Source organism: Cnephaeus nilssonii (assembly GCF_951640355.1).
Source record: "Cnephaeus nilssonii genome assembly, chromosome: 2".
NCBI classification, from domain to species: Eukaryota; Metazoa; Chordata; class Mammalia; order Chiroptera; family Vespertilionidae; genus Cnephaeus; species Cnephaeus nilssonii.
The window spans coordinates 1,625,946-1,652,552 of NC_137073.1; positions in this window are offsets into that span (position 1 = coordinate 1,625,946).

Consider the following 26,607-nt stretch of genomic DNA (forward strand, 5'->3'; position numbering starts at 1 on the left):
AGACTTACATTTTGATTGTTTTCCACTTGTTCTCACACAATTCTATGATATTCATTAGTATTTCCTCTGAATAACTACTGATTTCTAGCTGTTTCCTATAATGGGCCTTCTTTTCTACTTGTGGGACTTCACCACATGTAGAAACAACTTTATACACTCTTCTCTGGACTTGCGAAGCTATATAAACTTGTCTTTCAACAGTTTCACAATTGAATACTACTTTTCAGTGAATTCTGGTGGTTTGAAACACTGGTTTCATGTGAACTAACTCTATTTCAAGGATTTCTGCAGTGTGCAACATCCTTTCTAGACTAGAGACTTACATTTTGATGTCTTTTACACTTGTTCTCTCACTATTCTGTGATATTTATTTGTATTTTCTCTGAATTAGTAATGCTTTCTTGCAGTGTCCTATAATGGGCCTTCTTTTCTACTTGTGGGACTTCACCACATGTAGAAACAACTTTATATACTATTCTCTGATCTTTTGAATCTATATAAACTTGTCTTTCTACTGTTTTACAGTTGAATACTACTTTTCAGTGAATTCCGGTGGTTTGAAACACTGGTTTCATGTGAACTAACTCTATTTCAAGGATTTCTGCAATGTACAACATCCTTTCTAGACTAGAGACTTACATTTTGGTGTCTTTTACACTTGTTCTCTCACTATTTTGTGATATTCATTAGTATTTCCTCTGAATGACTACTGATTACTAGCTGTTTCCTATAATGGGCCTTCTTTTCTACTTGTGGGACTTCACCACATGTAGAAACAACTTTATACATTCTTCTCTGAACTTGAGAAGCTATATACACTTGTCTTTCAACTGTTTTACAGTTGAATACTACTTTTCAGTGAATTCGGGTGGTTTGAAACACTGGTTTCATGTGAACTAACTCTATTTCAAGGATTTCTTCAGTATACAACATCCTTTCTAGCCTAGAAACTTACATTTTGATTGTTTTCCACTTGTTCTCACACAATTCTATGATATTCATTAGTATTTCCTCTGAATTACTACTGATTTCTAGCTGTTGCCTATAATGGGCCTTCTTTTCTACTTGTGGGACTTCACCACATGTAGAAACAACTTTATACACTCTTCTCTGGACTTGTGAAGCTATATAAACTTGTCTTTCAACGGTTTCACAGTTGAATACTACTTTTCAGTGAATTCTGTTGGTTTGAAACACTGGTTTCATGTGAACTAACTCTATTTCAAGGATTTCTGCAATGTACAACATCCTTTTGAGACTAGAGACTTACATTTTGGTGTCTTTTACACTTGTTCTCTCACTATTCTGTGATATTCATTAGTATTTCCTCTGAATGACTACTGATTTCTAGCTGTTTCCTATAATGGGCCTTCTTTTCTACTTGTGGGACTTCACCACATGTAGAAACATCTTTATACATTCTTCTCTGAACTTGAGAAGCTATATACACTTGTCTTACAACTGTTTTACAGTTAAATACTACTTTTCAGTGAATTCCGGTGGTTTAAAACACTGGTTTCATGTGAACTAACTGTATTTCAAGGATTTGTGCAGTGTACAACATCCTTTCTAGACTAGAGACTTACATTTTGATGTCTTTTACACTTGTTCTCTCACTATTCTGTGATATTCATTGGTATTTGCTCTGAATGACTACTGATTTCTAGCTGTTTCCTATAATGGGCCTTCTTTTCTACTTGTGGGACTTCACAACATCTAGAAACTAATTTATACACTCTTCTCTAGACTTGCGAAGCTATATAAACTTGTCTTTCAACTGTTTTACAGTTAAATACTACTTTTCAGTGAATTCTGGTGGTTTGAAACACTGGTTTCATGTGAACTAACTCTATTTCAAGGATTTCTGCAGTGTGCAACATCCTTTCTAGACTAGAGACTTACATTTTGATGTCTTTTACACTTGTTCTCTCACTATTCTGTGATATTTATTTGTATTTTCTCTGAATTAGTAATGCTTTCTTGCAGTGTCCTATAATGGGCCTTCTTTTCTACTTGTGGGACTTCACCACATGTAGAAACAACTTTATATACTATTCTCTGATCTTTTGAATCTATATAAACTTGTCTTTCTACTGTTTTACAGTTGAATACTACTTTTCAGTGAATTCCGGTGGTTGGAAACACTGGTTTCATGTGAACTAACTCTATTTCAAGGATTTCTGCAATGTACAACATCCTTTCTAGACTAGAGACTTACATTTTGGTGTCTTTTACACTTGTTCTCTCACTATTTTGTGATATTCATTAGTATTTCCTCTGAATGACTACTGATTACTAGCTGTTTCCTATAATGGGCCTTCTTTTCTACTTGTGGGACTTCACCACATGTAGAAACAACTTTATACATTCTTCTCTGAACTTGAGAAGCTATATACACTTGTCTTTCAACTGTTTTACAGTTGAATACTACTTTTCAGTGAATTCGGGTGGTTTGAAACACTGGTTTCATGTGAACTAACTCTATTTCAAGGATTTCTTCAGTATACAACATCCTTTCTAGCCTAGAAACTTACATTTTGATTGTTTTCCACTTGTTCTCACACAATTCTATGATATTCATTAGTATTTCCTCTGAATTACTACTGATTTCTAGCTGTTGCCTATAATGGGCCTTCTTTTCTACTTGTGGGACTTCACCACATGTAGAAACAACTTTATACACTCTTCTCTGGACTTGTGAAGCTATATAAACTTGTCTTTCAACGGTTTCACAGTTGAATACTACTTTTCAGTGAATTCTGTTGGTTTGAAACACTGGTTTCATGTGAACTAACTCTATTTCAAGGATTTCTGCAATGTACAACATCCTTTTGAGACTAGAGACTTACATTTTGGTGTCTTTTACACTTGTTCTCTCACTATTCTGTGATATTCATTAGTATTTCCTCTGAATGACTACTGATTTCTAGCTGTTTCCTATAATGGGCCTTCTTTTCTACTTGTGGGACTTCACCACATGTAGAAACATCTTTATACATTCTTCTCTGAACTTGAGAAGCTATATACACTTGTCTTACAACTGTTTTACAGTTAAATACTACTTTTCAGTGAATTCCGGTGGTTTAAAACACTGGTTTCATGTGAACTAACTGTATTTCAAGGATTTGTGCAGTGTACAACATCCTTTCTAGACTAGAGACTTACATTTTGATGTCTTTTACACTTGTTCTATCACTATTCTGTGATATTCATTAGTATTTCCTCTGAATGACTACTGATTTCTAGCTGTTTCCTATAATGGGCCTTCTTTTCTACTTGTGGGACTTCACCACATGTAGAAACAACATTATACACTTTCTCTGAACTTGAGAAGCTATATACACTTGTCTTTCAACAGTATTACAGTTAAATACTACTTTTCAGTGAATTCCGGTGGTTTGAAACACTGGTTTCATGTGAAATAACTGTATTTCAAGGATTTCTGCAGTGTGCAACATCCTTTCTATACTAGAGACTTACATTTTGATGTCTTTTACACTTGTTCTCTCACTATTCTGTGATATTCATTAGTATTTGCTCTGAATTAGTAATGCTTTCTTGGAGTGTCCTATAATGGGCCTTCTTTTCTACTTGTGGGACTTCACCACATGTAGAAACAACTTTATATACTCTTCTCTGAACTTGTGAATCTATATAAACTTGTCTTTCAACTGTTTTACAGTTGAATACTACTTTTCAGTGAATTCCGGTGGTTTGAAACACTGGTTTCATGTGAACTAACTCTATTTCAAGGATTTCTTCAGTATACAACATCCTTTCTAGCCTAGAAACTTACATTTTGTTTTCCACTTGTTCTCACACAATTCTATGATATTCATTAGTATTTCCTCTGAATTACTACTGATTTCTAGCTGTTTCCTATAAAGGGCCTTCTGCTCTACTTGTGGGACTTCACCACATGTAGAAACAACTTTATACACTCTTCTCTGGACTTGCGAAGCTATATAAACTTGTCTTTCAACGGTTTCACAGTTGAATACTACTTTTCAGTGAATACTGTTGGTTTGAAACACTGGTTTCATGTGAACTAACTCTATTTCAAGGATTTCTGCAGTGTACAACATCCTTTCTAGACTAGGGACTTACATTTTGATGTCTTTTACAGTTGTTCTCTCACTATTCTGTGATATTCATTAGTATTTCCTCTGAATGACTACTGATTTCTAGCTGTTTCCTATAATGGGCCTTCTTTTCTACTTGTGGGACTTCACCACATGTAGAAACAACATTATACACTCTTCTCTGAACTTGAGAAGCTATATACACTTGTCTTTCAACTGTTTTACAGTTAAATACTACTTTTCAGTGAATTCCGGTGGTTTGAAACACTGGTTTCATGTGAAATAACTGTATTTCAAGGATTTGTGCAGTGTACAACATCCTTTCTATACTAGAGACTTACATTTTGATGTCTTTTACACTTGTTCTCTCACTATTCTGTGATATTCATTAGTATTTGCTCTGAATGACTACTGATTTCTAGCTGTTTCCTATAATGGGCCTTCTTTTCTACTTGTGGGACTTCACCACATGTAGAAACAACATTATACACTCTTCTCTGAACTTGAGAAGCTATATACACTTGTCTTTCAACTGTTTTACAGTTAAATACTACTTTTCAGTGAATTCCGGTGGTTTGAAACACTGGTTTCATGTGAACTAACTCTATTTCAAGGATTTCTGCAGTGTGCAACATCCTTTCTAGACTAGAGACTTACATTTTGATGTCTTTTACACTTGTTCTCTCACTATTCTGTGATATTCATTAGTATTTGCTCTGAATGACTACTGATTTCTAGCTGTTTCCTATAATGGGCCTTCTTTTCTACTTGTGGGACTTCACAACATCTAGAAACTAATTTATACACTCTTCTCTAGACTTGCGAAGCTATATAAACTTGTCTTTCAACTGTTTTACAGTTAAATACTACTTTTCAGTGAATTCTGGTGGTTTGAAACACTGGTTTCATGTGAACTAACTCTATTTCAAGGATTTCTGCAGTGTGCAACATCCTTTCTAGACTAGAGACTTACATTTTGATGTCTTTTACACTTGTTCTCTCACTATTCTGTGATATTTATTTGTATTTGCTCTGAATTAGTAATGCTTTCTTGCAGTGTCCTATAATGGGCCTTTTTTTCTACTTGTGGGACTTCACCACATGTAGAAACAACTTTATATACTATTCTCTGATCTTTTGAATCTATATAAACTTGTCTTTCAACTGTTTTACAGTTGAATACTACTTTTCAGTGAATTCCGGTGGTTTGAAACACTGGTTTCATGTGAACTAACTCTATTTCAAGGATTTCTGCAATGTACAACATCCTTTCTAGACTAGAGACTTACATTTTGGTGTCTTTTACACTTGTTCTCTCACTATTCTGTGATATTCATTAGTATTTCCTCTGAATGACTACTGATTACTAGCTGTTTCCTATAATGGGCCTTCTTTTCTACTTGTGGGACTTCACCACATGTAGAAACAACTTTATACATTCTTCTCTGAACTTGAGAAGCTATATACACTTGTCTTTCAACTGTTTTACAGTTGAATACTACTTTTCAGTGAATTCCGGTGGTTTGAAACACTGGTTTCATGTGAACTAACTCTATTTCAAGGATTTCTTCAGTATACAACATCCTTTCTAGCCTAGAAACTTACATTTTGATTGTTTTCCACTTGTTCTCACACAATTCTATGATATTCATTAGTATTTCCTCTGAATTACTACTGATTTCTAGCTGTTTCCTATAATGGGCCTTCTTTTCTACTTGTGGGACTTCACCACATGTAGAAACAACTTTATACATTCTTCTCTGAACTTGAGAAGCTATATACACTTGTCTTTCAACTGTTTTACAGTTGAATACTACTTTTCAGTGAATTCGGGTGGTTTGAAACACTGGTTTCATGTGAACTAACTCTATTTCAAGGATTTCTTCAGTATACAACATCCTTTCTAGCCTAGAAACTTACATTTTGATTGTTTTCCACTTGTTCTCACACAATTCTATGATATTCATTAGTATTTCCTCTGAATTACTACTGATTTCTAGCTGTTGCCTATAATGGGCCTTCTTTTCTACTTGTGGGACTTCACCACATGTAGAAACAACTTTATACACTCTTCTCTGGACTTGCGAAGCTATATAAACTTGTCTTTCAACAGTTTCACAATTGAATACTACTTTTCAGTGAATTCTGGTGGTTTGAAACACTGGTTTCATGTGAACTAACTCTATTTCAAGGATTTCTGCAGTGTGCAACATCCTTTCTAGACTAGAGACTTACATTTTGATGTCTTTTACACTTGTTCTCTCACTATTCTGTGATATTTATTAGTATTTGCTCTGAATTAGTAATGCTTTCTTGCAGTGTCCTATAATGTGCCTTCTTTTCTACTTGTGGGACTTCTCCACATGTAGAAACAACTTTATATACTCTTCTCTGAACTTTTGAATCTATATAAACTTGTCTTTCAACTGTTTTACAGTTGAATACTACTTTTCAGTGAATTCCGGTGGTTTGAAACACTGGTTTCATGTGAACTAACTCTATTTCAAGGATTTCTTCAGTATACAACATCCTTTCTAGCCTAGAAACTTACATTTTGATTGTTTTCCACTTGTTCTCACACAATTCTATGATATTCATTAGTATTTCCTCTGAATTACTACTGATTTCTAGCTGTTTCCTATAAAGGGCCTTCTGCTCTACTTGTGGGACTTCACCACATGTAGAAACAACTTTATGCACTCTTCTCTGGACTTGCGAAGCTATATAAACTTGTCTTTCAACGGTTTCACAGTTGAATACTACTTTTCAGTGAATTCTGTTGGTTTGAAACACTGGTTTCATGTGAACTAACTCTATTTCAAGGATTTCTGCAGTGTACAACATCCTTTCTAGACTAGGGACTTACATTTTGATGTCTTTTACAGTTGTTCTCTCACTATTCTGTGATATTCATTAGTATTTCCTCTGAATGACTACTGATTACTAGCTGTTTCCTATAATGGGCCTTCTTTTCTACTTGTGGGACTTCACCACATGTAGAAACAACTTTATACATTCTTCTCTGAACTTGAGAAGCTATATACACTTGTCTTACAACTGTTTTACAGTTAAATACTACTTTTCAGTGAATTCCGGTGGTTTAAAACACTGGTTTCATGTGAACTAACTGTATTTCAAGGATTTGTGCAGTGTACAACATCCTTTCTAGACTAGAGACTTACATTTTGATGTCTTTTACACTTGTTCTCTCACTATTCTGTGATATTCATTGGTATTTGCTCTGAATGACTACTGATTTCTAGCTGTTTCCTATAATGGGCCTTCTTTTCTACTTGTGGGACTTCACAACATCTAGAAACTAATTTATACACTCTTCTCTAGACTTGCGAAGCTATATAAACTTGTCTTTCAACTGTTTTACAGTTAAATACTACTTTTCAGTGAATTCTTTTGGTTTGAAACACTGGTTTCATGTGAACTAACTCTATTTCAAGGATTTCTGCAGTGTGCAACATCCTTTCTAGACTAGAGACTTACATTTTGATGTCTTTTACACTTGTTCTCTCACTATGCTGTGATATTCATTAGTATTTGCTCTGAATTAGTAATGCTTTCTTGGAGTGTCCTATAATGGGCCTTCTTTTCTACTTGTGGGACTTCACCACATGTAGAAACAACTTTATATACTCTTCTCTGAACTTGTGAATCTATATAAACTTGTCTTTCAACTGTTTTACAGTTGAATACTACTTTTCAGTGAATTCCGGTGGTTTGAAACACTGGTTTCATGTGAACTAACTCTATTTCAAGGATTTCTTCAGTATACAACATCCTTTCTAGCCTAGAAACTTACATTTTGATTGTTTTCCACTTGTTCTCACACAATTCTATGATATTCATTAGTATTTCCTCTGAATTACTACTGATTTCTAGCTGTTTCCTATAATGGGCCTTCTTTTCTACTTGTGGGACTTCACCACATGTAGAAACAACTTTATACACTCTTCTCTGGACTTGCGAAGCTATATAAACTTGTCTTTCAACAGTTTCACAATTGAATACTACTTTTCAGTGAATTCTGTTAGTTTGAAACACTGGTTTCATGTGAACTAACTCTATTTCAAGGATTTCTGCAATGTACAACATCCTTTCTAGACTAGAGACTTACATTTTGGTGTCTTTTACACTTGTTCTCTCACTATTCTGTGATATTCATTAGTATTTCCTCTGAATGACTACTGATTACTAGCTGTTTCCTATAATGGGCCTTCTTTTCTACTTGTGGGACTTCACCACATGTAGAAACAACTTTATACATTCTTCTCTGAACTTGAGAAGCTATATACACTTGTCTTACAACTGTTTTACAGTTAAATACTACTTTTCAGTGAATTCCGGTGGTTTAAAACACTGGTTTCATGTGAACTAACTGTATTTCAAGGATTTGTGCAGTGTACAACATCCTTTCTAGACTAGAGACTTACATTTTGATGTCTTTTACACTTGTTCTCTCACTATTCTGTGATATTCATTGGTATTTGCTCTGAATGACTACTGATTTCTAGCTGTTTCCTATAATGGGCCTTCTTTTCTACTTGTGGGACTTCACAACATCTAGAAACTAATTTATACACTCTTCTCTAGACTTGCGAAGCTATATAAACTTGTCTTTCAACTGTTTTACAGTTAAATACTACTTTTCAGTGAATTCTGGTGGTTTGAAACACTGGTTTCATGTGAACTAACTCTATTTCAAGGATTTCTGCAGTGTGCAACATCCTTTCTAGACTAGAGACTTACATTTTGATGTCTTTTACACTTGTTCTCTCACTATTCTGTGATATTTATTTGTATTTTCTCTGAATTAGTAATGCTTTCTTGCAGTGTCCTATAATGGGCCTTCTTTTCTACTTGTGGGACTTCACCACATGTAGAAACAACTTTATATACTATTCTCTGATCTTTTGAATCTATATAAACTTGTCTTTCTACTGTTTTACAGTTGAATACTACTTTTCAGTGAATTCCGGTGGTTTGAAACACTGGTTTCATGTGAACTAACTCTATTTCAAGGATTTCTGCAATGTACAACATCCTTTCTAGACTAGAGACTTACATTTTGGTGTCTTTTACACTTGTTCTCTCACTATTTTGTGATATTCATTAGTATTTCCTCTGAATGACTACTGATTACTAGCTGTTTCCTATAATGGGCCTTCTTTTCTACTTGTGGGACTTCACCACATGTAGAAACAACTTTATACATTCTTCTCTGAACTTGAGAAGCTATATACACTTGTCTTTCAACTGTTTTACAGTTGAATACTACTTTTCAGTGAATTCGGGTGGTTTGAAACACTGGTTTCATGTGAACTAACTCTATTTCAAGGATTTCTTCAGTATACAACATCCTTTCTAGCCTAGAAACTTACATTTTGATTGTTTTCCACTTGTTCTCACACAATTCTATGATATTCATTAGTATTTCCTCTGAATTACTACTGATTTCTAGCTGTTGCCTATAATGGGCCTTCTTTTCTACTTGAGGGACTTCACCACATGTAGAAACAACTTTATACACTCTTCTCTGGACTTGTGAAGCTATATAAACTTGTCTTTCAACGGTTTCACAGTTGAATACTACTTTTCAGTGAATTCTGTTGGTTTGAAACACTGGTTTCATGTGAACTAACTCTATTTCAAGGATTTCTGCAATGTACAACATCCTTTTGAGACTAGAGACTTACATTTTGGTGTCTTTTACACTTGTTCTCTCACTATTCTGTGATATTCATTAGTATTTCCTCTGAATGACTACTGATTTCTAGCTGTTCAATATAATGGGCCTTCTTTTCTACTTGTGGGACTTCACCACATGTAGAAACATCTTTATACATTCTTCTCTGAACTTGAGAAGCTATATACACTTGTCTTACAACTGTTTTACAGTTAAATACTACTTTTCAGTGAATTCCGGTGGTTTAAAACACTGGTTTCATGTGAACTAACTGTATTTCAAGGATTTGTGCAGTGTACAACATCCTTTCTAGACTAGAGACTTACATTTTGATGTCTTTTACACTTGTTCTATCACTATTCTGTGATATTCATTAGTATTTCCTCTGAATGACTACTGATTTCTAGCTGTTTCCTATAATGGGCCTTCTTTTCTACTTGTGGGACTTCACCACATGTAGAAACAACATTATACACTTTCTCTGAACTTGAGAAGCTATATACACTTGTCTTTCAACTGTATTACAGTTAAATACTACTTTTCAGTGAATTCCGGTGGTTTGAAACACTGGTTTCATGTGAAATAACTGTATTTCAAGGATTTCTGCAGTGTGCAACATCCTTTCTATACTAGAGACTTACATTTTGATGTCTTTTACACTTGTTCTCTCACTATTCTGTGATATTCATTAGTATTTGCTCTGAATTAGTAATGCTTTCTTGGAGTGTCCTATAATGGGCCTTCTTTTCTACTTGTGGGACTTCACCACATGTAGAAACAACTTTATATACTCTTCTCTGAACTTGTGAATCTATATAAACTTGTCTTTCAACTGTTTTACAGTTGAATACTACTTTTCAGTGAATTCCGGTGGTTTGAAACACTGGTTTCATGTGAACTAACTCTATTTCAAGGATTTCTTCAGTATACAACATCCTTTCTAGCCTAGAAACTTACATTTTGTTTTCCACTTGTTCTCACACAATTCTATGATATTCATTAGTATTTCCTCTGAATTACTACTGATTTCTAGCTGTTTCCTATAAAGGGCCTTCTGCTCTACTTGTGGGACTTCACCACATGTAGAAACAACTTTATACACTCTTCTCTGGACTTGCGAAGCTATATAAACTTGTCTTTCAACGGTTTCACAGTTGAATACTACTTTTCAGTGAATACTGTTGGTTTGAAACACTGGTTTCATGTGAACTAACTCTATTTCAAGGATTTCTGCAGTGTACAACATCCATTCTAGACTAGGGACTTACATTTTGATGTCTTTTACAGTTGTTCTCTCACTATTCTGTGATATTCATTAGTATTTCCTCTGAATGACTACTGATTTCTAGCTGTTTCCTATAATGGGCCTTCTTTTCTACTTGTGGGACTTCACCACATGTAGAAACAACATTATACACTCTTCTCTGAACTTGAGAAGCTATATACACTTGTCTTTCAACTGTTTTACAGTTAAATACTACTTTTCAGTGAATTCCGGTGGTTTGAAACACTGGTTTCATGTGAAATAACTGTATTTCAAGGATTTGTGCAGTGTACAACATCCTTTCTATACGAGAGACTTACATTTTGATGTCTTTTACACTTGTTCTCTCACTATTCTGTGATATTCATTAGTATTTGCTCTGAATGACTACTGATTTCTAGCTGTTTCCTATAATGGGCCTTCTTTTCTACTTGTGGGACTTCACCACATGTAGAAACAACATTATACACTCTTCTCTGAACTTGAGAAGCTATATACACTTGTCTTTCAACTGTTTTACAGTTAAATACTACTTTTCAGTGAATTCCGGTGGTTTGAAACACTGGTTTCATGTGAACTAACTCTATTTCAAGGATTTCTGCAGTGTGCAACATCCTTTCTAGACTAGAGACTTACATTTTGATGTCTTTTACACTTGTTCTCTCACTATTCTGTGATATTCATTAGTATTTGCTCTGAATGACTACTGATTTCTAGCTGTTTCCTATAATGGGCCTTCTTTTCTACTTGTGGGACTTCACAACATCTAGAAACTAATTTATACACTCTTCTCTAGACTTGCGAAGCTATATAAACTTGTCTTTCAACTGTTTTACAGTTAAATACTACTTTTCAGTGAATTCTGGTGGTTTGAAACACTGGTTTCATGTGAACTAACTCTATTTCAAGGATTTCTGCAGTGTGCAACATCCTTTCTAGACTAGAGACTTACATTTTGATGTCTTTTACACTTGTTCTCTCACTATTCTGTGATATTTATTTGTATTTGCTCTGAATTAGTAATGCTTTCTTGCAGTGTCCTATAATGGGCCTTTTTTTCTACTTGTGGGACTTCACCACATGTAGAAACAACTTTATATACTATTCTCTGATCTTTTGAATCTATATAAACTTGTCTTTCAACTGTTTTACAGTTGAATACTACTTTTCAGTGAATTCCGGTGGTTTGAAACACTGGTTTCATGTGAACTAACTCTATTTCAAGGATTTCTGCAATGTACAACATCCTTTCTAGACTAGAGACTTACATTTTGGTGTCTTTTACACTTGTTCTCTCACTATTCTGTGATATTCATTAGTATTTCCTCTGAATGACTACTGATTACTAGCTGTTTCCTATAATGGGCCTTCTTTTCTACTTGTGGGACTTCACCACATGTAGAAACAACTTTATACATTCTTCTCTGAACTTGAGAAGCTATATACACTTGTCTTTCAACTGTTTTACAGTTGAATACTACTTTTCAGTGAATTCCGGTGGTTTGAAACACTGGTTTCATGTGAACTAACTCTATTTCAAGGATTTCTTCAGTATACAACATCCTTTCTAGCCTAGAAACTTACATTTTGATTGTTTTCCACTTGTTCTCACACAATTCTATGATATTCATTAGTATTTCCTCTGAATTACTACTGATTTCTAGCTGTTTCCTATAATGGGCCTTCTTTTCTACTTGTGGGACTTCACCACATGTAGAAACAACTTTATACATTCTTCTCTGAACTTGAGAAGCTATATACACTTGTCTTTCAACTGTTTTACAGTTGAATACTACTTTTCAGTGAATTCGGGTGGTTTGAAACACTGGTTTCATGTGAACTAACTCTATTTCAAGGATTTCTTCAGTATACAACATCCTTTCTAGCCTAGAAACTTACATTTTGATTGTTTTCCACTTGTTCTCACACAATTCTATGATATTCATTAGTATTTCCTCTGAATTACTACTGATTTCTAGCTGTTGCCTATAATGGGCCTTCTTTTCTACTTGTGGGACGTCACCACATGTAGAAACAACTTTATACACTCTTCTCTGGACTTGTGAAGCTATATAAACTTGTCTTTCAACGGTTTCACAGTTGAATACTACTTTTCAGTGAATTCTGTTGGTTTGAAACACTGGTTTCATGTGAACTAACTCTATTTCAAGGATTTCTGCAATGTACAACATCCTTTCGAGACTAGAGACTTACATTTTGGTGTCTTTTACACTTGTTCTCTCACTATTCTGTGATATTCATTAGTATTTCCTCTGAATGACTACTGATTACTAGCTGTTTCCTATAATGGGCCTTCTTTTCTACTTGTGGGACTTCACCACATGTAGAAACATCTTTATATATTCTTCTCTGAACTTGAGAAGCTATATACACTTGTCTTACAACTGTTTTACAGTTAAATACTACTTTTCAGTGAATTCCGGTGGTTTAAAACACTGGTTTCATGTGAACTAACTATTTTTCAAGGATTTGTGCAGTGTACAACATCCTTTCTAGACTAGAGACTTACATTTTGATGTCTTTTACACTTGTTCTATCACTATTCTGTGATATTCATTAGTATTTCCTCTGAATGACTACTGATTTCTAGCTGTTTCCTATAATGGGCCTTCTTTTCTACTTGTGGGACTTCACCACATGTAGAAACAACATTATACACTTTCTCTGAACTTGAGAAGCTATATACACTTGTCTTTCAACTGTATTACAGTTAAATACTACTTTTCAGTGAATTCCGGTGGTTTGAAACACTGGTTTCATGTGAAATAACTGTATTTCAAGGATTTCTGCAGTGTGCAACATCCTTTCTAGACTAGAGACTTACATTTTGATGTCTTTTACACTTGTTCTCTCACTATTCTGTGATATTCATTAGTATTTGCTCTGAATGACTACTGATTTCTAGCTGTTTCCTATAATGGGCCTTCTTTTCTACTTGTGGGACTTCACAACATCTAGAAACTAATTTATACACTCTTCTCTAGACTTGCGAAGCTATATAAACTTGTCTTTCAACTGTTTTACAGTTAAATACTACTTTTCAGTGAATTCTGGTGGTTTGAAACACTGGTTTCATGTGAACTAACTCTATTTCAAGGATTTCTGCAGTGTGCAACATCCTTTCTAGACTAGAGACTTACATTTTGATGTCTTTTACACTTGTTCTCTCACTATTCTGTGATATTTATTTGTATTTGCTCTGAATTAGTAATGCTTTCTTGCAGTGTCCTATAATGGGCCTTCTTTTCTACTTGTGGGACTTCACCACATGTAGAAACAACTTTATATACTCTTCTCTAATCTTTTGAATCTATATAAACTTTACTTTCAACTGTTTTACAGTTGAATACTACTTTTCAGTGAATTCCGGTGGTTTGAAACACTGGTTTCATGTGAACTAACTCTATTTCAAGGATTTCTTCAGTATACAACATCCTTTCTAGCCTAGAAACTTACATTTTGTTTTCCACTTGTTCTCACACAATTCTATGATATTCATTAGTATTTCCTCTGAATTACTACTGATTTCTAGCTGTTTCCTATAAAGGGCCTTCTGCTCTACTTGTGGGACTTCACCACATGTAGAAACAACTTTATACACTCTTCTCTTGACTTGCGAAGCTATATAAACTTGTCTTTCAACGGTTTCACAGTTGAATACTACTTTTCAGTGAATACTGTTGGTTTGAAACACTGGTTTCATTTGAACTAACTCTATTTCAAGGATTTCTGCAGTGTACAACATCCTTTCTAGACTAGGGACTTACATTTTGATGTCTTTTACAGTTGTTCTCTCACTATTCTGTGATATTCATTAGTATTTCCTCTGAATGACTACTGATTTCTAGCTGTTTCCTATAATGGGCCTTCTTTTCTACTTGTGGGACTTCACCACATGTGGAAACAACATTATACACTCTTCTCTGAACTTGAGAAGCTATATACACTTGTCTTTCAACTGTTTTACAGTTAAATACTACTTTTCAGTGAATTCCGGTGGTTTGAAACACTGGTTTCATGTGAAATAACTGTATTTCAAGGATTTGTGCAGTGTACAACATCCTTTCTATACTAGAGACTTACATTTTGATGTCTTTTACACTTGTTCTCTCACTATTCTGTGATATTCATTAGTATTTGCTCTGAATGACTACTGATTTCTAGCTGTTTCCTATAATGGGCCTTCTTTTCTACTTGTGGGACTTCACAACATCTAGAAACTAATTTATACACTCTTCTCTAGACTTGCGAAGCTATATAAACTTGTCTTTCAACTGTTTTACAGTTAAATACTACTTTTCAGTGAATTCTGGTGGTTTGAAACACTGGTTTCATGTGAACTAACTCTATTTCAAGGATTTCTGCAGTGTGCAACATCCTTTCTAGACTAGAGACTTACATTTTGATGTCTTTTACACTTGTTCTCTCACTATTCTGTGATATTTATTTGTATTTGCTCTGAATTAGTAATGCTTTCTTGCAGTGTCCTATAATGGGCCTTTTTTTTACTTGTGGGACTTCACCACATGTAGAAACAACTTTATATACTATTCTCTGATCTTTTGAATCTATATAAACTTGTCTTTCAACTGTTTTACAGTTGAATACTACTTTTCAGTGAATTCCGGTGGTTTGAAACACTGGTTTCATGTGAACTAACTCTATTTCAAGGATTTCTGCAATGTACAACATCCTTTCTAGACTAGAGACTTACATTTTGGTGTCTTTTACACTTGTTCTCTCACTATTCTGTGATATTCATTAGTATTTCCTCTGAATGACTACTGATTACTAGCTGTTTCCTATAATGGGCCTTCTTTTCTACTTGTGGGACTTCACCACATGTAGAAACAACTTTATACATTCTTCTCTGAACTTGAGAAGCTATATACACTTGTCTTTCAACTGTTTTACAGTTGAATACTACTTTTCAGTGAATTCGGGTGGTTTGAAACACTGGTTTCATGTGAACTAACTCTATTTCAAGGATTTCTTCAGTATACAACATCCTTTCTAGCCTAGAAACTTACATTTTGATTGTTTTCCACTTGTTCTCACACAATTCTATGATATTCATTAGTATTTCCTCTGAATTACTACTGATTTCTAGCTGTTTCCTATAATGGGCCTTCTTTTCTACTTGTGGGACTTCACCACATGTAGAAACAACTTTATACATTCTTCTCTGAACTTGAGAAGCTATATACACTTGTCTTTCAACTGTTTTACAGTTGAATACTACTTTTCAGTGAATTCGGGTGGTTTGAAACACTGGTTTCATGTGAACTAACTCTATTTCAAGGATTTCTTCAGTATACAACATCCTTTCTAGCCTAGAAACTTACATTTTGATTGTTTTCCACTTGTTCTCACACAATTCTATGATATTCATTAGTATTTCCTCTGAATTACTACTGATTTCTAGCTGTTGCCTATAATGGGCCTTCTTTTCTACTTGTGGGACTTCACCACATGTAGAAACAACTTTATTCACTCTTCTCTGGACTTGCGAAGCTATATAAACTTGTCTTTCAACAGTTTCACAATTGAATACTACTTTTCAGTGAATTCTGGTGGTTTGAAACACTGGTTTCATGTGAACTAACTCTATTTCAAGGATTTCTGCAGTGTGCAACATCCTTTCTAGACTAGAGACTTACATTTTGATGTCTTTTACACTTGTTCTCTCAGTATTCTGTGATATTTATTAGTATTTGCTCTGAATTAGTAATGCTTTCTTGCAGTGTCCTATAATGTGCCTTCTTTTCTACTTGTGGGACTTCTCCACATGTAGAAACAACTTTATATACTCTTCTCTGAACTTTTGAATCTATATAAACTTGTCTTTCAACTGTTTTACAGTTGAATACTACTTTTCAGTGAATTCCGGTGGTTTGAAACACTGGTTTCATGTGAACTAACTCTATTTCAAGGATTTCTTCAGTATACAACATCCTTTCTAGCCTAGAAACTTACATTTTGATTGTTTTCCACTTGTTCTCACACAATTCTATGATATTCATTAGTATTTCCTCTGAATTACTACTGATTTCTAGCTGTTTCCTATAAAGGGCCTTCTGCTCTACTTGTGGGACTTCACCACATGTAGAAACAACTTTATGCACTCTTCTCTGGACTTGCGAAGCTATATAAACTTGTCTTTCAACGGTTTCACAGTTGAATACTACTTTTCAGTGAATTCTGTTGGTTTGAAACACTGGTTTCATGTGAACTAACTCTATTTCAAGGATTTCTGCAGTGTACAACATCCTTTCTAGACTAGGGACTTACATTTTGATGTCTTTTACAGTTGTTCTCTCACTATTCTGTGATATTCATTAGTATTTCCTCTGAATGACTACTGATTTCTAGCTGTTTCCTATAATGGGCCTTCTTTTCTACTTGTGGGACTTCACCACATGTAGAAACAACATTATACACTCTTCTCTGAACTTGAGAAGCTATATACACTTGTCTTTCAACTGTTTTACAGTTAAATACTACTTTTCAGTGAATTCCGGTGGTTTGAAACACTGGTTTCATGTGAAATAACTGTATTTCAAGGATTTGTGCAGTGTACAACATCCTTTCTATACTAGAGACTTACATTTTGATGTCTTTTACACTTGTTCTCTCACTATTCTGTGATATTCATTAGTATTTGCTCTGAATGACTACTGATTTCTAGCTGTTTCCTATAATGGGCCTTCTTTTCTACTTGTGGGACTTCACAACATCTAGAAACTAATTTATACACTCTTCTCTAGACTTGCGAAGCTATATAAACTTGTCTTTCAACTGTTTTACAGTTAAATACTACTTTTCAGTGAATTCTGGTGGTTTGAAACACTGGTTTCATGTGAACTAACTCTATTTCAAGGATTTCTGCAGTGTGCAACATCCTTTCTAGACTAGAGACTTACATTTTGATGTCTTTTACACTTGTTCTCTCACTATTCTGTGATATTTATTTGTATTTGCTCTGAATTAGTAATGCTTTCTTGCAGTGTCCTATAATGGGCCTTTTTTTCTACTTGTGGGACTTCACCACATGTAGAAACAACGTTATATACTATTCTCTGATCTTTTGAATCTATATAAACTTGTCTTTCAACTGTTTTACAGTTGAATACTACTTTTCAGTGAATTCCGGTGGTTTGAAACACTGGTTTCATGTGAACTAACTCTATTTCAAGGATTTCTGCAATGTACAACATCCTTTCTAGACTAGAGACTTACATTTTGGTGTCTTTTACACTTGTTCTCTCACTATTCTGTGATATTCATTAGTATTTCCTCTGAATGACTACTGATTACTAGCTGTTTCCTATAATGGGCCTTCTTTTCTACTTGTGGGACTTCACCACATGTAGAAACAACTTTATACATTCTTCTCTGAACTTGAGAAGCTATATACACTTGTCTTTCAACTGTTTTACAGTTGAATACTACTTTTCAGTGAATTCCGGTGGTTTGAAACACTGGTTTCATGTGAACTAACTCTATTTCAAGGATTTCTTCAGTATACAACATCCTTTCTAGCCTAGAAACTTACATTTTGATTGTTTTCCACTTGTTCTCACACAATTCTATGATATTCATTAGTATTTCCTCTGAATTACTACTGATTTCTAGCTGTTTCCTATAATGGGCCTTCTTTTCTACTTGTGGGACTTCACCACATGTAGAAACAACTTTATACATTCTTCTCTGAACTTGAGAAGCTATATACACTTGTCTTTCAACTGTTTTACAGTTGAATACTACTTTTCAGTGAATTCGGGTGGTTTGAAACACTGGTTTCATGTGAACTAACTCTATTTCAAGGATTTCTTCAGTATACAACATCCTTTCTAGCCTAGAAACTTACATTTTGATTGTTTTCCACTTGTTCTCACACAATTCTATGATATTCATTAGTATTTCCTCTGAATTACTACTGATTTCTAGCTGTTGCCTATAATGGGCCTTCTTTTCTACTTGTGGGACTTCACCACATGTAGAAACAACTTTATACACTCTTCTCTGGACTTGCGAAGCTATATAAACTTGTCTTTCAACAGTTTCACAATTGAATACTACTTTTCAGTGAATTCTGGTGGTTTGAAACACTGGTTTCATGTGAACTAACTCTATTTCAAGGATTTCTGCAGTGTGCAACATCCTTTCTAGACTAGAGACTTACATTTTGATGTCTTTTACACTTGTTCTCTCACTATTCTGTGATATTTATTAGTATTTGCTCTGAATTAGTAATGCTTTCTTGCAGTGTCCTATAATGTGCCTTCTTTTCTACTTGTGGGACTTCTCCACATGTAGAAACAACTTTATATACTCTTCTCTGAACTTTTGAATCTATATAAACTTGTCTTTCAACTGTTTTACAGTTGAATACTACTTTTCAGTGAATTCCGGTGGTTTGAAACACTGGTTTCATGTGAACTAACTCTATTTCAAGGATTTCTGCAGTGTACAACATCCTTTCTAGACTAGGGACTTACATTTTGATGTCTTTTACAGTTGTTCTCTCACTATTCTGTGATATTCATTAGTATTTCCTCTGAATGACTACTGATTACTAGCTGTTTCCTATAATGGGCCTTCTTTTCTACTTGTGGGACTTCACCACATGTAGAAACAACTTTATACATTCTTCTCTGAACTTGAGAAGCTATATACACTTGTCTTACAACTGTTTTACAGTTAAATACTACTTTTCAGTGAATTCCGGTGGTTTAAAACACTGGTTTCATGTGAACTAACTGTATTTCAAGGATTTGTGCAGTGTACAACATCCTTTCTAGACTAGAGACTTACATTTTGATGTCTTTTACACTTGTTCTCTCACTATTCTGTGATATTCATTGGTATTTGCTCTGAATGACTACTGATTTCTAGCTGTTTCCTATAATGGGCCTTCTTTTCTACTTGTGGGACTTCACAACATCTAGAAACTAATTTATACACTCTTCTCTAGACTTGCGAAGCTATATAAACTTGTCTTTCAACTGTTTTACAGTTAAATACTACTTTTCAGTGAATTCTTTTGGTTTGAAACACTGGTTTCATGTGAACTAACTCTATTTCAAGGATTTCTGCAGTGTGCAACATCCTTTCTAGACTAGAGACTTACATTTTGATGTCTTTTACACTTGTTCTCTCACTATGCTGTGATATTCATTAGTATTTGCTCTGAATTAGTAATGCTTTCTTGGAGTGTCCTATAATGGGCCTTCTTTTCTACTTGTGGGACTTCACCACATGTAGAAACAACTTTATATACTCTTCTCTGAACTTGTGAATCTATATAAACTTGTCTTTCAACTGTTTTACAGTTGAATACTACTTTTCAGTGAATTCCGGTGGTTTGAAACACTGGTTTCATGTGAACTAACTCTATTTCAAGGATTTCTTCAGTATACAACATCCTTTCTAGCCTAGAAACTTACATTTTGATTGTTTTCCACTTGTTCTCACACAATTCTATGATATTCATTAGTATTTCCTCTGAATTACTACTGATTTCTAGCTGTTTCCTATAATGGGCCTTCTTTTCTACTTGTGGGACTTCACCACATGTAGAAACAACTTTATACACTCTTCTCTGGACTTGCGAAGCTATATAAACTTGTCTTTCAACAGTTTCACAATTGAATACTACTTTTCAGTGAATTCTGTTAGTTTGAAACACTGGTTTCATGTGAACTAACTCTATTTCAAGGATTTCTGCAATGTACAACATCCTTTCTAGACTAGAGACTTACATTTTGGTGTCTTTTACACTTGTTCTCTCACTATTCTGTGATATTCATTAGTATTTCCTCTGAATGACTACTGATTACTAGCTGTTTCCTATAATGGGCCTTCTTTTCTACTTGTGGGACTTCACCACATGTAGAAACAACTTTATACATTCTTCTCTGAACTTGAGAAGCTATATACACTTGTCTTACAACTGTTTTACAGTTAAATACTACTTTTCAGTGAATTCCGGTGGTTTAAAACACTGGTTTCATGTGAACTAACTGTATTTCAAGGATTTGTGCAGTGTACAACATCCTTTCTAGACTAGAGACTTACATTTTGATGTCTTTTACACTTGTTCTCTCACTATTCTGTGATATTCATTGGTATTTGCTCTGAATGACTACTGATTTCTAGCTGTTTCCTATAATGGGCCTTCTTTTCTACTTGTGGGACTTCACAACATCTAGAAACTAATTTATACACTCTTCTCTAGACTTGCGAAGCTATATAAACTTGTCTTTCAACTGTTTTACAGTTAAATACTACTTTTCAGTGAATTCTGGTGGTTTGAAACACTGGTTTCATGTGAACTAACTCTATTTCAAGGATTTCTGCAGTGTGCAACATCCTTTCTAGACTAGAGACTTACATTTTGATGTCTTTTACACTTGTTCTCTCACTATTCTGTGATATTTATTTGTATTTTCTCTGAATTAGTAATGCTTTCTTGCAGTGTCCTATAATGGGCCTTCTTTTCTACTTGTGGGACTTCACCACATGTAGAAACAACTTTATATACTATTCTCTGATCTTTTGAATCTATATAAACTTGTCTTTCTACTGTTTTACAGTTGAATACTACTTTTCAGTGAATTCCGGTGGTTTGAAACACTGGTTTCATGTGAACTAACTCTATTTCAAGGATTTCTGCAATGTACAACATCCTTTCTAGACTAGAGACTTACATTTTGGTGTCTTTTACACTTGTTCTCTCACTATTCTGGGATATTCATTAGTATTTCCTCTGAATGACTACTGATTACTAGCTGTTTCCTATAATGGGCCTTCTTTTCTACTTGTGGGACTTCACCACATGTAGAAACAACTTTATACATTCTTCTCTGAACTTGAGAAGCTATATACACTTGTCTTTCAACTGTTTTACAGTTGAATACTACTTTTCAGTGAATTCGGGTGGTTTGAAACACTGGTTTCATGTGAACTAACTCTATTTCAAGGATTTCTTCAGTATACAACATCCTTTCTAGCCTAGAAACTTACATTTTGATTGTTTTCCACTTGTTCTCACACAATTCTATGATATTCATTAGTATTTCCTCTGAATTACTACTGATTTCTAGCTGTTTCCTATAAAGGACCTTCTGCTCTACTTGTGGGACTTCACCACATGTAGAAACAACTTTATACACTCTTCTCTGGACTTGCGAAGCTATATAAACTTGTCTTTCAACGGTTTCACAGTTGAATACTACTTTTCAGTGAATACTGTTGGTTTGAAACACTGGTTTCATGTGAACTAACTCTATTTCAAGGATTTCTGCAGTGTACAACATCCTTTCTAGACTAGGGACTTACATTTTGATGTCTTTTACAGTTGTTCTCTCACTATTCTGTGATATTCATTAGTATTTCCTCTGAATGACTACTGATTTCTAGCTGTTTCCTATAATGGGCCTTCTTTTCTACTTGTGGGACTTCACCACATGTAGAAACAACATTATACACTTTCTCTGAACTTGAGAATCTATATACACTTGTCTTTCAACTGTATTACAGTTAAATACTACTTTTCAGTGAATTCCGGTGGTTTGAAACACTGGTTTCATGTGAAATAACTGTATTTCAAGGATTTCTGCAGTGTGCAACATCCTTTCTAGACTAGAGACTTACATTTTGATGTCTTTTACACTTGTTCTCTCACTATTCTGTGATATTCATTAGTATTTCCTCTGAATGACTACTGATTACTAGCTGTTTCCTATAATGGGCCTTCTTTTCTACTTGTGGGACTTCACCACATGTAGAAACAACTTTATACATTCTTCTCTGAACTTGAGAAGCTATATACACTTGTCTTTCAACTGTTTTACAGTTGAATACTACTTTTCAGTGAATTCCGGTGGTTTGAAACACTGGTTTCATGTGAACTAACTCTATTTCAAGGATTTCTTCAGTATACAACATCCTTTCTAGCCTAGAAACTTACATTTTGTTTTCCACTTGTTCTCACACAATTCTATGATATTCATTAGTATTTCCTCTGAATTACTACTGATTTCTAGCTGTTTCCTATAAAGGGCCTTCTGCTCTACTTGTGGGACTTCACCACATGTAGAAACAACTTTATACACTCTTCTCTGGACTTGCGAAGCTATATAAACTTGTCTTTCAACGGTTTCACAGTTGAATACTACTTTTCAGTGAATACTGTTGGTTTGAAACACTGGTTTCATGTGAACTAACTCTATTTCAAGGATTTCTGCAGTGTACAACATCCTTTCTAGACTAGGGACTTACATTTTGATGTCTTTTACAGTTGTTCTCTCACTATTCTGTGATATTCATTAGTATTTCCTCTGAATGACTACTGATTTCTAGCTGTTTCCTATAATGGGCCTTCTTTTCTACTTGTGGGACTTCACCACATGTAGAAACAACATTATACACTCTTCTCTGAACTTGAGAAGCTATATACACTTGTCTTTCAACTGTTTTACAGTTAAATACTACTTTTCAGTGAATTCCGGTGGTTTGAAACACTGGTTTCATGTGAAATAACTGTATTTCAAGGATTTGTGCAGTGTACAACATCCTTTCTATACTAGAGACTTACATTTTGATGTCTTTTACACTTGTTCTCTCACTATTCTGTGATATTCATTAGTATTTGCTCTGAATGACTACTGATTTCTAGCTGTTTCCTATAATGGGCCTTCTTTTCTACTTGTGGGACTTCACCACATGTAGAAACAACATTATACACTCTTCTCTGAACTTGAGAAGCTATATACACTTGTCTTTCAACTGTTTTACAGTTAAATACTACTTTTCAGTGAATTCCGGTGGTTTGAAACACTGGTTTCATGTGAACTAACTCTATTTCAAGGATTTCTGCAGTGTGCAACATCCTTTCTAGACTAGAGACTTACATTTTGATGTCTTTTACACTTGTTCTCTCACTATTCTGTGATATTCATTAGTATTTGCTCTGAATGACTACTGATTTCTAGCTGTTTCCTATAATGGGCCTTCTTTTCTACTTGTGGGACTTCACAACATCTAGAAACTAATTTATACACTCTTCTCTAGACTTGCGAAGCTATATAAACTTGTCTTTCAACTGTTTTACAGTTAAATACTACTTTTCAGTGAATTCTGGTGGTTTGAAACACTGGTTTCATGTGAACTAACTCTATTTCAAGGATTTCTGCAGTGTGCAACATCCTTTCTAGACTAGAGACTTACATTTTGATGTCTTTTACACTTGTTCTCTCACTATTCTGTGATATTTATTTGTATTTGCTCTGAATTAGTAATGCTTTCTTGCAGTGTCCTATAATGGGCCTTTTTTTCTACTTGTGGGACTTCACCACATGTAGAAACAACTTTATATACTATTCTCTGATCTTTTGAATCTATATAAACTTGTCTTTCAACTGTTTTACAGTTGAATACTACTTTTCAGTGAATTCCGGTGGTTTGAAACACTGGTTTCATGTGAACTAACTCTATTTCAAGGATTTCTGCAATGTACAACATCCTTTCTAGACTAGAGACTTACATTTTGGTGTCTTTTACACTTGTTCTCTCACTATTCTGTGATATTCATTAGTATTTCCTCTGAATGACTACTGATTACTAGCTGTTTCCTATAATGGGCCTTCTTTTCTACTTGTGGGACTTCACCACATGTAGAAACAACTTTATACATTCTTCTCTGAACTTGAGAAGCTATATACACTTGTCTTTCAACTGTTTTACAGTTGAATACTACTTTTCAGTGAATTCCGGTGGTTTGAAACACTGGTTTCATGTGACCTAACTCTATTTCAAGGATTTCTTCAGTATACAACATCCTTTCTAGCCTAGAAACTTACATTTTGATTGTTTTCCACTTGTTCTCACACAATTCTATGATATTCATTAGTATTTCCTCTGAATTACTACTGATTTTTAGCTGTTTCCTATAATGGGCCTTCTTTTCTACTTGTGGGACTTCACCACATGTAGAAACAACTTTATACATTCTTCTCTGAACTTGAGAAGCTATATACACTTGTCTTTCAACTGTTTTACAGTTGAATACTACTTTTCAGTGAATTCGGGTGGTTTGAAACACTGGTTTCATGTGAACTAACTCTATTTCAAGGATTTCTTCAGTATACAACATCCTTTCTAGCCTAGAAACTTACATTTTGATTGTTTTCCACTTGTTCTCACACAATTCTATGATATTCATTAGTATTTCCTCTGAATTACTACTGATTTCTAGCTGTTGCCTATAATGGGCCTTCTTTTCTACTTGTGGGACTTCACCACATGTAGAAACAACTTTATACACTCTTCTCTGGACTTGTGAAGCTATATAAACTTGTCTTTCAACGGTTTCACAGTTGAATACTACTTTTCAGTGAATTCTGTTGGTTTGAAACACTGGTTTCATGTGAACTAACTCTATTTCAAGGATTTCTGCAATGTACAACATCCTTTCGAGACTAGAGACTTACATTTTGGTGTCTTTTACACTTGTTCTCTCACTATTCTGTGATATTCATTAGTATTTCCTCTGAATGACTACTGATTACTAGCTGTTTCCTATAATGGGCCTTCTTTTCTACTTGTGGGACTTCACCACATGTAGAAACATCTTTATATATTCTTCTCTGAACTTGAGAAGCTATATACACTTGTCTTACAACTGTTTTACAGTTAAATACTACTTTTCAGTGAATTCCGGTGGTTTAAAACACTGGTTTCATGTGAACTAACTATTTTTCAAGGATTTGTGCAGTGTACAACATCCTTTCTAGACTAGAGACTTACATTTTGATGTCTTTTACACTTGTTCTATCACTATTCTGTGATATTCATTAGTATTTCCTCTGAATGACTACTGATTTCTAGCTGTTTCCTATAATGGGCCTTCTTTTCTACTTGTGGGACTTCACCACATGTAGAAACAACATTATACACTTTCTCTGAACTTGAGAAGCTATATACACTTGTCTTTCAACTGTATTACAGTTAAATACTACTTTTCAGTGAATTCCGGTGGTTTGAAACACTGGTTTCATGTGAAATAACTGTATTTCAAGGATTTCTGCAGTGTGCAACATCCTTTCTAGACTAGAGACTTACATTTTGATGTCTTTTACACTTGTTCTCTCACTATTCTGTGATATTCATTAGTATTTGCTCTGAATGACTACTGATTTCTAGCTGTTTCCTATAATGGGCCTTCTTTTCTACTTGTGGGACTTCACAACATCTAGAAACTAATTTATACACTCTTCTCTAGACTTGCGAAGCTATATAAACTTGTCTTTCAACTGTTTTACAGTTAAATACTACTTTTCAGTGAATTCTGGTGGTTTGAAACACTGGTTTCATGTGAACTAACTCTATTTCAAGGATTTCTGCAGTGTGCAACATCCTTTCTAGACTAGAGACTTACATTTTGATGTCTTTTACACTTGTTCTCTCACTATTCTGTGATATTTATTTGTATTTGCTCTGAATTAGTAATGCTTTCTTGCAGTGTCCTATAATGGGCC